The 14,709-nt window shown below is 42.4% G+C and overlaps 1 protein-coding gene and 1 non-coding gene across 5 annotated transcripts in view; one reads left to right on the forward strand and one right to left on the reverse strand.

The window, feature by feature from the left end:
* The window catches only part of CRACD (capping protein inhibiting regulator of actin dynamics), a 279,762-nt gene that overhangs the window by 232,867 nt on the left and 32,186 nt on the right, over positions 1-14,709 (forward strand). The gene's annotated exons all lie outside the window — the stretch shown is intronic.
* On the reverse strand, positions 6,251-6,357 carry LOC116548903. Its single transcript, XR_004267611.1, has one exon. It is a non-coding gene; the product is annotated as a U6 spliceosomal RNA (small nuclear RNA).

A 14,709-nucleotide genomic window follows, 5' to 3' on the forward strand; every position in this document is an offset into this window, starting at 1 on the left:
TTCCAGCAACTCTAGCTTGCATGATGAGGATATTTAATTGCTCTTTAACATTTCATTTGAATGAGACTCACGGATCTGTTTAGGAAGAAAACTGCTGATCAATTGCAGTTGCCCCTGTTGTCATGGAAACAAGCTGAAATGGAACTATAATTATATTTCCTTATTCCTGAAGTGAATCCCTAATCATTGCCATAGTAATTACCCAATATCTATGGTCCCAAATTACATGATTCTTGTCCAAAAAAGACAAAGGATAAGGAATAGGAGGGCTGGCCTGAGGCATGCATTCACTCTGCAGCTGCAGAAAGCCTTCTACTTTTTTGGATGGGGAGAATTTCCCTTTGTAGGCTCCCACTTCACAGTTGGATGATGTCAGCAGGTCTTAGATTGTGCCCAGTGCTTAGAAGAGTGGCTAGAAGGCTGTATCAGGTAGGATGATTTCAGTTGTAACGGAAATCAGAACTACTCTCATCTTCAACAGGAATGAAGTATATTGTCTGATGGACCAGAAAGTCTGGAAGACTTTCCAAGTTCCAAGGTTGGTTGATGCAACACACCAGCAGCATCATTAAGATCCAGTCTGAGTCCCTTTTTCTCTGGCATCCTCAGGGAGTAGGCTTTTGTCTTCAGGCTTGTTCCTTCATAGTCACAAGATGGCTGTCACAGTTCCAGGTGTCACAGGCAGATGACAAAGACCATGGACAGAAAGAGGGCAGTCCCTGTCTTGTATCATGGTAAAAGAGGAGAACGTTCTCAGAAATGACTCTGCCTAGCAAACTGCCCCTTGCTTTTCATTGTTCCGTTCACATAGATGCTATCGCAGATAGTGGCTCCAGACAATAGAGGTTAAAATGAAGATAGCTCTTCCTGACACCTCTCTGCTCTCCTTGGCGCTAAGAGCCCAGTGGGTGAGAGATGGAGTAGTATGGCTGCAGGGCTAACTTAGTTTATTTTACTTGTTTTTGCAACCTCTCTCTGCTCTGACCTTCCAGTGTGCTGAGCTCCAGGCTACAGGCCCAGCATGCACCCTCTGTCTCATCTCTCCCATTCCTCCACATAGGTATGAGCACAGAGCACTGGGCCTGCTGGGTTTCAGCATCCCAGGACCATGGGCTGTGACATCCTTTGCTTGCAGGCAGCAGCACATGCCACCAAGAAAGAAGGGCAGCCTCCTGGGGAGAAGCAGAATCACGATACAAGTAGTTGTGCAAGTGAGTCATCCATCCAGGTAGACTAGACTAAAAGAGAGAACCCAGACACAAACCCAGAAGCATGGTGTGGTGGCTGATTTTTGGTCACTCAGCCATTAGCATCCAGTTCCCCTTCTCGAGTCAAGGCGACTCCTGAAAGCTCCTTCCCTTTCAGAGAGTTGCCTTTACCTTGCTGTGTGTAGCTCTGATAGGACATAGTGCCTGCTTCCTAGGACAGAAGCCAAAAGGATCAGATCTTCCACTTCCCCTCCCACTGCAGCCTGGCATGAGCCTGCAAACCAGACTGGCCAATCAGATGTTCTCCCCTGGGACTTTAACTTGGCAGCTGAATCAAAGATGTAAGGAACACAACTTCTAGGAGCAGCAGTTACTGGCTCTCCCTGTGGCCTAATGGTGGCTGTGGCTCCCGATGCCTAGGCTCTAGAGCTCTCCTACCCAACTCCAGTGGTTTTCCAAGCCTGCAGCCTGGCTTCTTTTTGTTCTGTGAGCCTCCGCTATACTTCTAGTACATTTTCTTTAGATTGAGTGAGACAAAGTCATTTTCTGTTGCCTACATCCAAGTGTGGTAACTGACACATGTAGACACCAGGAAAACTAGGTGAGAGAGAGCTTTGATATAGAAAGTGGGAAGCAAAGCGGGGAGCATTTCCCTGGTTTAAGTTGAAAAGAAAGCTCAAAAGAAACCTTGAGAGAGGCTGAACAGCCTCCTGACTTGCCCACCCACTGGCTTCTTAGAGATTTCTGCAGTGACCTCCTGGAAAATACCCATGATCTGAGCATATTCTGTATTTTCCTGTAACAAATCTGCGTCATGCTTTCCATCACCTCAGTGACCCCTCTACAGAAAATCCACCTGGTAAACCAGCTCACCCTACAGTAGTAATCATTTTCTCATCCACTGAAAATGTTTGATGGAGCACAGTGGCTCACATCTGTAATCCTAGCACTTTGGGAAGCTGGGTGGGAGGATTCCTTGAGCCCAGGAGTTTTAGACCAGCCTCGTCAACATAGTAAGAACCCATCCTAAATTTTTTTTTTAATGCTGACAAATTTTATCATAGAAAGCCACTACGGGAAAAACAAAGATAATAGATGTGACCCCTGAACTCATGCCACACATAGTTACGGGGTAGAGATAAGATGGTATCACTATTGTCAGTAAAATCACATTGGCAGTGGCTCACCCCTGTAATCCCAGCCCTTTGGGAGACTGAGGTGAGTGGATCACCTGAGGTCAGGAGTTTGAGACCAGCCTGGACAACATGGTGAAACCCTGTCTCTACTAAAAATATAAAAAGTAGCCCGGCGTGGTGGTAGGTGCCTGTAATCCCAGCTACTTGAGAAGCTGAGGCAGGAGAATTGCTTGAATCCAGGAGACAGAGGCTACAGTAAGCCAACACAGTGCCACTGCACTCCAGCTGGGGTGACAGAGTGAGACTCTGTCTTAAAAAAAAAATCATATCTGTGTCACACTTTACAACATGTGAAGCACTTTTATTTTCCCTCTCATGAAAGGCTTGATTATAGTAACTGTAACATCAAACAGCATGAGATTCATTCAAAAGGATCCCTAAGGGACAAAAGGGAGCAAAAAAAGATGTGTGGGGTTAATAAGGTTTAAGCCAGACCTTGAAGGATGGGTATATTACTCTATTTTCACACTGCTATAAAGAGACTGGGTAATTTATGAAGAAAAGAGGTTTGATTGACTCATAGCTCCACAAGCTTAACAGGAAGCATGGTTGGGAGGCCTCAGGAAACTTACAGGCATGGTGGAAAGTGAAGGGGAGGCAAGCACGTCTTACCAGGCAGAGCAGAAGAGACAGAGAGCGAAGGGGGAAGTGCCACACACTTTTAAACCATCAGATCTCATGAGAACTCACTCACTATCATAAGAACAGCAAGGGGGAAATCTACCCCCATATCCAATCACCTTCCACCAGGCCCCTCCTCCAATTCAGCATGAGATTTGGGTGGGTACACAAATCCAAAGCACATCAATGGATAAGAACCAAATTGTGAGACTGGCACTGGGCAGTCCTTGCAGCAGAAGAGCTCATGCCGTAATAGAGCCGAGTGATGATATTTGAGGACTGACAGGTCAGGTTTGCTTCACGGGTGCTTGAAGTAGAGTGACATTAAATAATAACCTTTTTTTTTTTCTAGAGACAGGGTCTTGCTCTGTCACAAAGTCTGGAGTGCAGTGGTGGGATCACAGCTCACTGGAGCCTCAAACTCCTGAATTCAAGCAATCCTCCCACCTCAGCCTTCTGAGTAGCTGGGATCACAAACATGGGCCACCATGCCCCATGATTTTTTTTATTTTTTATTATTATAGACAGGACAGGTCTCAGACTCCTGGCCTCAAGCCATCCTCCTGCCTTGGTCTCCCAATGCACTAGGATTATAGGTGTGAGCCACCATGCCCAGCACTGCTTACACCATTTTAGTGTTTTACGTATCATAAATATAATTCCAATGAAAGCTCAGCGAGGTAGGTCCTATTATTATCCCCACTTAACAGTTAAGGAAACTGAGGCACCTGGAGGTTTAGAGGCTTGCTGAAGGCCACATAGCTGGACATGGTAGAACTAGGTTTAAGAGGTAAGCACTAAAATCCCTACACTACACAACCTCCGTTTCATAGAGCCAGAGTAGTTTAGGGCTCTGGCATGAAGAGCCTTAAGTGCCAAGCAACCACTGCAGCTTTATATGGGAGGATTTTGGCACGGCGAAACACCAGTGGTTTCTAAGCTGGCAAATTAACTCCTTTAAGATTATTGTAGGGGGCTAGGTGCAGTGGCTCACCACTATAATCCCAGCACTTCGGGAGGCTGAGGCGGGTAGATCACTTGAGGCCAGGAGTTTGAGACCAGCCTGGCCAACACGGCAAAATCCCATATCTACTAAAAATACCAAAATTAGCTGAGTGTGGTGGCACGCACCTGTAATCCCAGCTACTCAGGAGGCTGAGGCATGAGAATCACTGGAACCCCGGGGGTGGGAGTTACAGTGAGCGGAGATTGTGCCACTGCACTGCAGCCTAGGTGACAGAGTGAGATTCTGTCTTAAAAAAAAAAAAAAAAAGATTACTGTTGGGTTTCACAGAAAGCTGAATTGGAAAAGATGTAACTTGGAGATCATTTACAGATGTCAATTGCATTGCAATAGGGTGGAAGTGAAACCAGGGCAACAATGACAGTTATACACTCATTGATTTTTCAGCTGCCCTCCTGGTTCCTGCATTTATTTCTGCAGGTTCCCATGAACATCTTACTGTGTGTTCAACAGCAAGTCCTCTGGCCCCGCTGCCTGCCCTGGTCAGGGTGATGAGCATCATGCCAGTGACTTCCTCTCAAATGGTCTAGGAAAACAAAGTCTGCACCGGCTTCAACAGAAAAAGTAATAATAAAAATAAAAGCTTCACCTAAGCCAAGGTTGCAGTGTGTGAACCCTAACCATTGCTGCTAGCATAATCATCCTATCCACATACGATTCCAGCAGATGACAATGACCCATTTAGGCTTCCACTGAGTTTCTTAAACTCTTGACAACTTTAAGCACAGAGACAGGCCCTTCAAAATGCACTGTATTTTGATGTATTTGCTGCAAAAGTGAGTTTGAAAGTACTATGTTATTTATTCTAAAAGAGCCTTTTATTTTATTTCATTTTTAGAGGCAAGGTCTCTGTCATCCAGGCTGGAGTGTAGTGACGTGATCGTAACTCACTGCTGCCTTGAATTCCTGGGCTCAAGCGATCTGCCCACTTCAGCCTCCTGAGTAGCAGGGACTGCAGATGTGCAGCACTATGCTTAGCGAATTTTTTTTTTTTTAACAGAGTCTTACTCTGTCACCCAGGCTGCAGTGCAGTGGCACAAGTTCAGCTCACTGCAACCTTTGTCTTCCGGGTTCAAATGAGCCTCCTGTCTCAGCCTCCTGAGTACCTGGGATTATAGGTGTGAACCACTATACCAAGTTAATATTTTATATTTTTAGTAGAGAGGGTTTCACCATGTTGGCCAGGCTGGTGTTGAACTCCTGACCTCAGGTGATCTGCCCACTTCGGCCTCCCAAAGTGCTGGAATTGATTACAGGCGAGAACCACCACACCCAGCCAACCTGGCTAATTTTTTAAATTATTTTTTGTAGAGATGGGCTCTTGCTTTGGTTCCCAGGCTAATCTTGAACTCCTGGGTTCAAACTGTTCTCCCCGCTCAAAGCATTGGGATTATAGACATTAGCCAACATGTCTGGCCCTAAAGTAGCTGTTTAGAGCCTCTAGGTAGAATCTTAGAGTTAATTCATTCCACTCTGGGTAAATGAAAGGAAAGAGGAGGTAGAGTAAAGGAGAAACAGCAATGCGTGTTTCCTGCTGTCTTTCTAAACCCATAATGAGTTAGATCAAAGGGCTTACATGTTGTAAAATGTAGGTAGAACAGGACTCTGTAAACCTCTGTGAGTTTTTCTTAGTGCTAAACGCATCTTGCCTTAGAATTGACTCAGCCTATTCAAAGCTCTAGTCTCTAGCTAATAGTTCCTGGATTCGTGGCATTTGAACCTTCTTGGGTAGGAGTGGCAGCGATGAAACCCAAGGGCTAATGTTCTGTGCATTAGATACCAGGATCTGTTTTTCAAGAACTGACTTCAAAATTTCCCATGATTTTAGGCAAATGTCAAGGATTTTTCCTCTTCTTCTCCTCCTTTCTTCCCCTTTTCTTAATTTCCTCCTCCTCTTCCTACCTTCCTCCTCCTACTTTTATTTTTTCTTAATTTCCATTTCAGATTCAGAGAACACATGTATAGATTTGTTACAAGGATATATTGTATGATGCTGAGGTTCGAGCTTAGTTTAATCCTGCCACCCAGATAGTGAGCAAAGTACCCAATAGGAAACTTAACAGCTCTTGCCCCTGCTCCCTCCTTCCCTCCCTCCCTCCCTCTTATTGGAGTTCCCAGTGTCTGTTGTTCCCATCATTACGTCTGTGTGTTTCCAAGACTTGGCTCCCACTTATAAGTGAGAGCATGCGATATTTGGTTTTCTGTTTCTGCATTAATTCACTTAATTGTGTGTCATCTTTGCACAGGGACCATAATAAACTTCTCCATATGGCTCCAATTTTAGTGTATGTGCTGGTGAAGTGAGCACCCTCCTACTTCTCTTCTTCCTCCTCTTTCTTTACTTCTGTGGTCTTATGAGGTCTCTACTGATCTTTACAGATACTGACGGTTTAACTAGGGGGAGGATATCAAGATGATGTGGATCTTCTGTGTGGAATGGGGACTTCGGTGCACCTATTTACTCTTTCAGCTATGTCTACACATAGTTATGAGTCATAAGGTTGCATCCCTGTATTTTTAAAACATTCATCAGCACACCCATGTTCATTACAGTGCTACTTAAAATAGCCAAAAGGGAGAAATAACCCAAATGCCCATTGATGGATGAACGTATAAACATAGGATATACGTTCAGTGGAATTATTCATTCTTAAAAAGGAAGGAAATTCTGACACATGCTACAATGTCAATGAACTTTCAAAACATTATGCTAAGTGAAATAAGCCAGGCACAAAAGGACAGATATTATATGAGTCCATTTAAAGGAAGTACCTGGAATAGTAAAATTCAGAGACAGAAAGTACAATAATAGTTCCCAGGGGCCACGGGGAGAGGAGAATGGGGAGTTATTGTTACATGGATATGAAGTTTCAGTTTGAGATGATGATAAAGTTCTAGAAGGTGATAGTGGTGATGGTTTCATTATCATATGAATGTATTTAATGTCACTGAACTGTATACTAAAAAAATGTTAAAATGAGGCAGGTGCGGTGACTCATGCCTGTAATCCCAGCACTTTGAAAGGCTGAGGTGGGCAGATCACCTAAGGTTGGGAGTCCAAGACCAGCCTGACCAACATGGAGAAACCCCATCTCCACTAAAAATACAAAATTAGCCGGGTATGGTGGTGGGCGCCTGTAATCCTAGCTATTCGGGAGGCTGAGGCAAGAGAATTGCTTGAAACTGGGAGGCAGAGGTTGCAGTGAGCCGAGATTGCATCATTGCACTCCAGCCTGGGCAACAAGAGTGAAACTCCATCTCAAAAACAAACAAACAAACAAACAAACAAACAAACAAAAAATGCTCATGGTAAATTTTATGTTATATTTTATCATAATAAAACCTTGATCAATATTACATAAATATGAAAAAAATTATGGATACTGAGATTCCATTTGGTATTGACAGATTTTGAATTTAAGAAGTAAAACTGAGCTGGGCATAGTGGTTCACACTTGTAATACCAGCACTTTTGGAGGCCAAAGCAGGAGGATCACTTGAGCCCAGGAGTTCAAGACCAGCCTGGGCAACATGGCAAGATCCCATCTCTATGAAAAATTTTTAAAAATTAGCCAGGCACGGTGGTGCACACCTGTATTTCCAGCTACTTGGGAGGCTAAGGTAGGAGGATCCCTTGCGCCTGGAGAGTTCAAGGCTGCAGTGGGCAGAGAGACCACTGCACTCTAGCTTGGGCAATAGAGTGAGACTCTGTCTCCAAAACAAAAGAAAGAAAGTAAAACTGGTATATCCTCTTTTGCGTAAGATTTGTAATTACAGGTGAACTAGGACCCTCTAAATTAATGCTCCTTTCTTGTCGTGATCCAGCAGCCACCATTCGTACAATGTCTTTGTTCTCTAAGAAATCCAAACATCTGTAAACACTGTACTAAGCCCTGTCAACAGTGAGCCAGGAGGCTGCGTTCCAGTTTCAGTTCTGTTTTGATTGAGTCTCTCTCTTCACCTTGCTGGGCCTCAGCTTCTCCATCCATAAAGATTTGGGTCTTGGACTCCATGAGCACAGAGGGGCCCTTTCTGCAGTGGTCGTTGGCTGTGTGAGGGCTGTACCTGTCGTCGCTGATAGAGCACACTGTCTTTTGCTGCTGGCAGCTTACTCAGAATCACTAGAGATGTGAAGAGCAGTGCTCCGGGCCCCCAGACACAGGTGCGGAGGAATATTGGCAGGCAGAGCGGAATGCAGACTCACAATGGATCTGCATGCCCAGGATTTCCAGTCTTCTGCGTTGATGTTTACATTGTCTTTGAAGGATTTCTGAAAGTTAAAGCACTGGTGATGTTACCTGTTAAGGATTTTGCACTTTATCTTCCTCCTCATCTGGACCTTACCTCACTTAGGAAATAATATAGCACAGAGTATGGGGGAATGAGAGTAACAAAGAAATAGGAGAGAAAGGAGTCCCATAGGAAAACTGATGATCTCATGTTGAGTTTGCAGAGACAGTGGGAGAGGCACATAGCAGGGTCCACTACAGCTGGAGACACATATGGAGAAGAGAGCATTGGAGTTGGGCAGTTATTAAAGGTAAAGCCAGAAGAGCAGCCTCAGGCTGTTCTCATCAATGTCTTTGAAGAGATAACTGCAGGAGGCAGTGAAAAGTAGAGGGGCAAGACCAAAAGCTGTTATCTTTGAGCTGATTAGAAACCCCTGATGAAATGTTTCAAAGCCCAACCTCTCTGTAAATAAAAATAATATCAATGACAACAGCAAATCAGGGCAGAAATGGAGAAATGACAGTTACGACATCTCAGCTGTGCTTCTTTCTGTTCATAGGAGAGCCGACTGCCTTCTAGAGCCCCAGGAACTTCTGCTGTTTGGATGTCCAATCCAAAGGGACCATTTTTCTGGCCTCTATAAGTCAGAGCTGTGATTATTCTCTGGGCTTATAAAACTGTTCCTCAGAGATCAGTGCTGTTCTGAACTTCCCAGCTGGGCCTTTCTTCCTTTCTTTGTAGAGTTGGCTTTTGCCATGTGTAAGAAAAGGTTCCCACACAGCAAGTCCATTTTCTATCATTTGAGCAGAGAGAGGGTGAGGAGGGAAAGTTGCAGCATTAAGGCTGAAAGGCCCCTCAGTCTTGGTTCCCTCTTAAAAGGAAGCAAGGAGAAGTGCACTTGGCCTGCTTCACAATCAAATGTGAACAATCTTTAAATGTCAAGAATAAAGAAATCCAGATGAACTCTGCTAAGGTACAATTTGTGGTAAATTGCCCCTCCACCTCCCAATCATGTAATTTGCAGTTCCCAGCTGGTTAAGGACAATGGTTCCACCAAGCTCTCTGTTCATTAGAACATAGTTTCAAGCTGAGATCTCCATGCCTAGGCTATTAAGTTTCAATTCCAACGATGCCTCAAATTTTGGAACTTTGGGCAATATTTTTATCCATGCATTGCCTCAGCTTCCCCTTCAGAGAAAAGGAAATAATCTACATTGTAGAGTTGTTTGGAGCTGGAACTGGTAACCATGCTTACCAAAGATTTAATATTAGATTTAATATTATACAAGTTGCTGCCCTCTTGCTCCTGCTCTCACCATGTGCCTGCTCCCACTCCCTTCTACCATGATTGTAAGCTTCTTGGGGCCCTCATCAGAAGCCAAGCAGATAATTGGTACCATGCTTGTACAGCCTGCAGAACCATGAGCCAGTTAAACCTCTTTTCTTTATTAATTACCCAGCATCTGGTGTTTCTATGCAGTAACACAAAAATGACCTAATGTAGAAAACTGGTACCAAAGAATGGGGCATTGCCATAAAGATACCTGATAATGTCAAAGCAGCCTTGGAACTGGGTAACAGGCAAAGGTTGGAAGAGTTTGGAAGGCTCAGAAGAAGACAGGAAGATAAGGGAAAGTTTGGAACTTCTTAGAGACTGGCTAAATACCTGTGACTAAAAATACTGATACTAATGTGGACAGTGAAAGCTAGGCTGATGAAGTCTCAGATGGAAATAAGGAACGTACTGAGAACTGGAGCCAAGGTCTCCTTTGTTATACCATAGCCAATAACTTGGCTGCATTGTGTTCACTCCCTAGGGATTTGTCATAGTTTGAACTCAAGAGTGATGACTTAGGGCATCTGTTGGAAGAACTTTTTAAGCAGCAAAGCATCTAAGATGTGGTGCAGCTGCTTCTAACAGTTTACACTCAGATGTGCCAAGGAGGGGAATCTTAGGAAATAACCCAGGCTCTCAGCTGAGGCTCTGGGAGTACTATACCCTAGAAGTGGAGACAAAACAGAGGTAGTCTAAGCCTTACAAAGATTGCTAACCAGCAATGAGTCAGCTCAGCCTTTGACTGGATTGAAGTGATGTGCTTCTTTGCTGCTTGCAGCCTTCAAGAATATCAGGTGAGTTCTTTCTGGAAGGAGGGAAGGAGAGAACCCAGCCTCTAAAATTTTGGGGGCATGATGTTTGAAGTTTAATTAAAAATTAACAGACATCTAAGAAACAGGCTACAAGGAAAACAAGATAATAGAAATAGACCTAAAGGTGACCAAGATGTTAGAGTTTCAGACAGACTTTCAAATAATTGTGATTAATATATTCAAGAATATACTTTACAAGATGGAGAATTTCAGCAGAAATATAAATTTATTAAATAGAATTAAGTGGAAATTTGAGATCCAAAATATATTTCTGAAATTAAGAACTCAACAGATAGGTTTCAACAGCAGATTGAACTTAGCTAAAGAGAAAATTAGTGAGTTGGAAGCAGGTCCATAGAAATATCCAGTCTAGATCATATTGAATAAAAAGAATGGTAGCTACAATAATGACAATAAAAGATATGTGGCTTGTAGTTAAAAGGGTTTAACATGGGAGGATCAGAGAGAGATTAGAGGAAAAAAATGGGGCAGAAACAATGTTTAAGAGATAAAGACTGAGAATTTCTAAAACTGATGAAAGACATCAAGCCACAGATTTAAGAAGCACTGTGTAACCCAAGCTGAATAAATTAAAAGAAGCTCACACTCTGCTATACTGGAGTAAAACTGCTAAAAACCAAAGATAGACTAATTTTAAAATCAGCTATAAATAAAAGATAGCTGTATTAGTCTGTTCTTGCTCTGCTCTAAAGAAATACCTGAGACCGAATAATTTATAAAGAAAAGAGGTTTAATTGACCATGGTTCTGCAGGCTATACAGGAAGGATAGTGGCTTCTACTTCTAAGGAGACCTCAAGAAGCTCCCAATCATGGCAGAAGGCAAAGAGGGAGTGAGGTGTTTCACATGGCAGGAGCAAGAGACAGCAAGGCTCAAAGTGCTCCTTTTAAACAACAAGATCTTGCAAGAACTTACTACTACCATGAAAACAGCACCAAGGGGATTATGCTGAACCATTCATGAGAAATGCATCCCCATGTCCAGCCACCTCCCACCTCCCACCTCCCACTGGGGACTACAGTTTGACATGAGATTTCGGGACACAGATCCAAACCACATCAATAGATCATGTGCCTTTTCAAAGATGCAGTAATACAAGCATATGTACAAAAATTCTATGCATCAGGTGTGGTTGCTTATGCCTGTAATTCTAGCACTTTGGAAGGCCAAGGTGGGAGGATGGCTTGAGGCAGGAGTTCCAAACCAGCCTGGGAAACATGGCAAGACCTCATCTCTACAAAAATTTTAAAAGCCAAATATGCTGGCATGAGCCTGAAGTCCCAGCTACTCGGGAGGCTGAGGCAGGAGGATCCCCTGAACCCAGGATTTCAAGGTTGCCCAGTAGCTATGATTGAGCCATTGCACTACAGCCTTCATGACTGAGAGATACTCTATCTTAAAAAAAAAAAAAAAAAGAATCAGCAGTCACGTTATTATAATTAATAAATAAACTTAGCAAAGTTTCTGGTTATAAGAGCAATATACAAAAATAAGTTATATTTTTATATCCACTAATTTAAAAATTGGAAAATATAAATTTTAGCCTATACCATTTACAATAAATTCAGAAACATCAAATATATGAGAATAAACCTTTCAAAATATGTACAAGACCTCTATACAGAAAACCTCAACACATTTATTAAGAGGAATTTAAAATGATATAAATATATAAGGAGTTAGCCCATATTCATGGATTAAAAGAGTCAATAATATAAAAGCATCAGTTTAAAAATGTATAATTTAATGCCATCTAAAAGCAATCTCAATAGTATATTAATGTATGTGTATATGTATAAATTTATGTAGAGGCCAGGTGCAGTGGCTCACGCCTGTAATCCCAGCACTTTGGGAGGCCAAGGTGGACAGATCACTTGAGGCCAGGAGTTTGAGACCAGTCTGGCCAACATGGCAAAACCCCATCTCTACTAAAAATATAAAAGCTAACCAGTTGTGGTGGCAGGCACCTGTAATCCCAGCTACTCGGGAGGCTGAGGTAGGAGAATTGCTTGAACCCGGGAGGCAGAGGTTACAATAAGCCAAGATCATGCCACTGTATTCCAGCCTGGGGAACAGAGCAAGACCTTGTCTCAAAAAAAAAAAAAAAATTATGTAGAAATACAAAGAGACAAGAATAGCCACCTTAAAAAATAAATAAATACGTTTTTAAAACTCAGAAAACCAAAGCTGAAAAACTTAAACTACTAGATATCAAGACTCCTTAAAAAGCTACAGCAATTAAGATAGTGTGATATTATTGGTATCAAAACAGACAAGTTAAAAAAACAAAAGTAAAAACAAAACAAAAAAACAGACAAGTAGACCAATGGAAGAGAGGCCAGAAAAGAATTATCATATAGACAGTTACTTATTTATGGCAAATTGCTCATTGTCTTCAAACCTTCGTTTCCTTGCCCATAAAACAGGCTTACTAACAGTGCCTACCACATAAGATTTAAATATTCTGTATCAGAAAGATTCTGATATTATGTTAAAGAGGTTAGCACATATGCAAGATACATCACAAGTGTCCAAAAAATTTAGCTAGGATAAATATTACCACTGTGACCACCACTATTATAATTACTACTACTACTATTATTTCTCTGCATTTTCTCTGTTTTTCAATATGATCATCTGGAAGTGGGTAATGGATGGACATCAGGTCTTTGCTGGCAACAGGAATGTTTGGAGTCAACACCAAAGTGCAGGAAGAGGGCCAATTCTTAGCCTATGTGGAAAGAAATAATGGGATGTCAAGGTTGACTTAGAGACTGGAATGGAACTTAACCTAGCACTGGTGGATTCTATACTCACAACTGTGAGAAATTAGGAGACATTTACTGAGCATCTAAGATGGACTTAGACATGGGCATATAAGTGTTTACATGAATGTTTGGGAACATGTGTGTATATATATATGTATACATACACATATACACACACATATATATGTATGTATTTATGTTTTGGAATATATATATGTGTGTGTGTGTGTGTACATATATATATATACACATATATATACATACATATATATACATATATATATGTCCTTTGCAAAAATATGGTATAGAAATAAAGTCATGGGCCGGGCGCGGTGGCTCACGCCTGTAATCCCAGCACTTTGGGAGGCCAAGGCGGGTGGATCACGAGGTCAAGAGATCGAGACCATCCTGGTCAACATGGTGAAACCCCGTCTCTACTAAAACTACAAAAAAATTAGCTGGGCATGGTGGCGCATGCCTGTAATCCCAGCGACTCAGGAGGCTGAGGCAGGAGAATTGCCTGAACCCAGGAGGCGGAGGTTGCGGTGAGTGGAGATCGCGCCATTGCACTCCAGCCTGGGTAACAAGAGCGAAACTCCGTCTCAAAAAAAAAAGGAATGAAGTCATTTACCCCTTCTCTCATCGGAGTCATAACCAGGGGTCTGAAAAAGAAGTTTAGACAGAATGTTCAGAAGTTCGATTCCACAACTTCAAATGGAAAGTTTTTTTCATAACATTTTTAGGTGAATGTGGAAGCTCAGTTTGTGACATAGGTCCCAGATTCTCTGGGGACAGGGAGAGCATAACATACTAATCTCCCTGCATGTTTCCTCAAAGACTGCCTCATATTTCACGAAGGGAATTGCTGCTATATGGTGCCCTGTGTTATTTAGCTGAAGACTTAGGCATTATTCTAGCTATTTAGTATCTTCAGCCCTCTCATATTCCATCCCGCGTGGCATCTGCACCGTCTCCCATACCCTGTGTCACTCAAGGGTGGCAATACTATAAGACCTTCTACCACTTTAAAATGTGGCAGCTGGTTGGCATGGAATTATTCTCAGCAGATCTGAATTCAGTTTCTCAACCTACTATTTCAATGTGGACATCTTTATATAAGTTATTCACTCACTGAGTTTCATCTGTCACAAGGTGGTGATGATGGGGCTTAAATGAGATAATGAAAGTAAAACTCCACACAGTTTTTTTTTTAAATCAAAGTAAGGGCTGATGTTGATAATAATTATTATTGTTGCCTAAGATCACATATCCAGGAGGCTCACATCCAAGTCTTTTGTTTGTAAACCTCACACACTTTTACACCATGTTGCCTGTAATTTAGCACACTAGATGGTAATATTTGGTAATTAGTGTTCCCAACAGGGTCTAGATTTGGGCAGATAACAAGTACAGCTGCCCCAGGACGTTGCACACTGCATTCTGTAATTCAGTTTAGAGGCAGCACCTGGGAACACCCGCCCCTGGTGCTGGTTA

Source organism: Sapajus apella, unplaced genomic scaffold, assembly GCF_009761245.1.
Source record: "Sapajus apella isolate SASKATOON/1434 unplaced genomic scaffold, GSC_monkey_1.0 scaffold5, whole genome shotgun sequence".
In the NCBI taxonomy this organism is placed as follows: domain Eukaryota; kingdom Metazoa; phylum Chordata; class Mammalia; order Primates; family Cebidae; genus Sapajus; species Sapajus apella.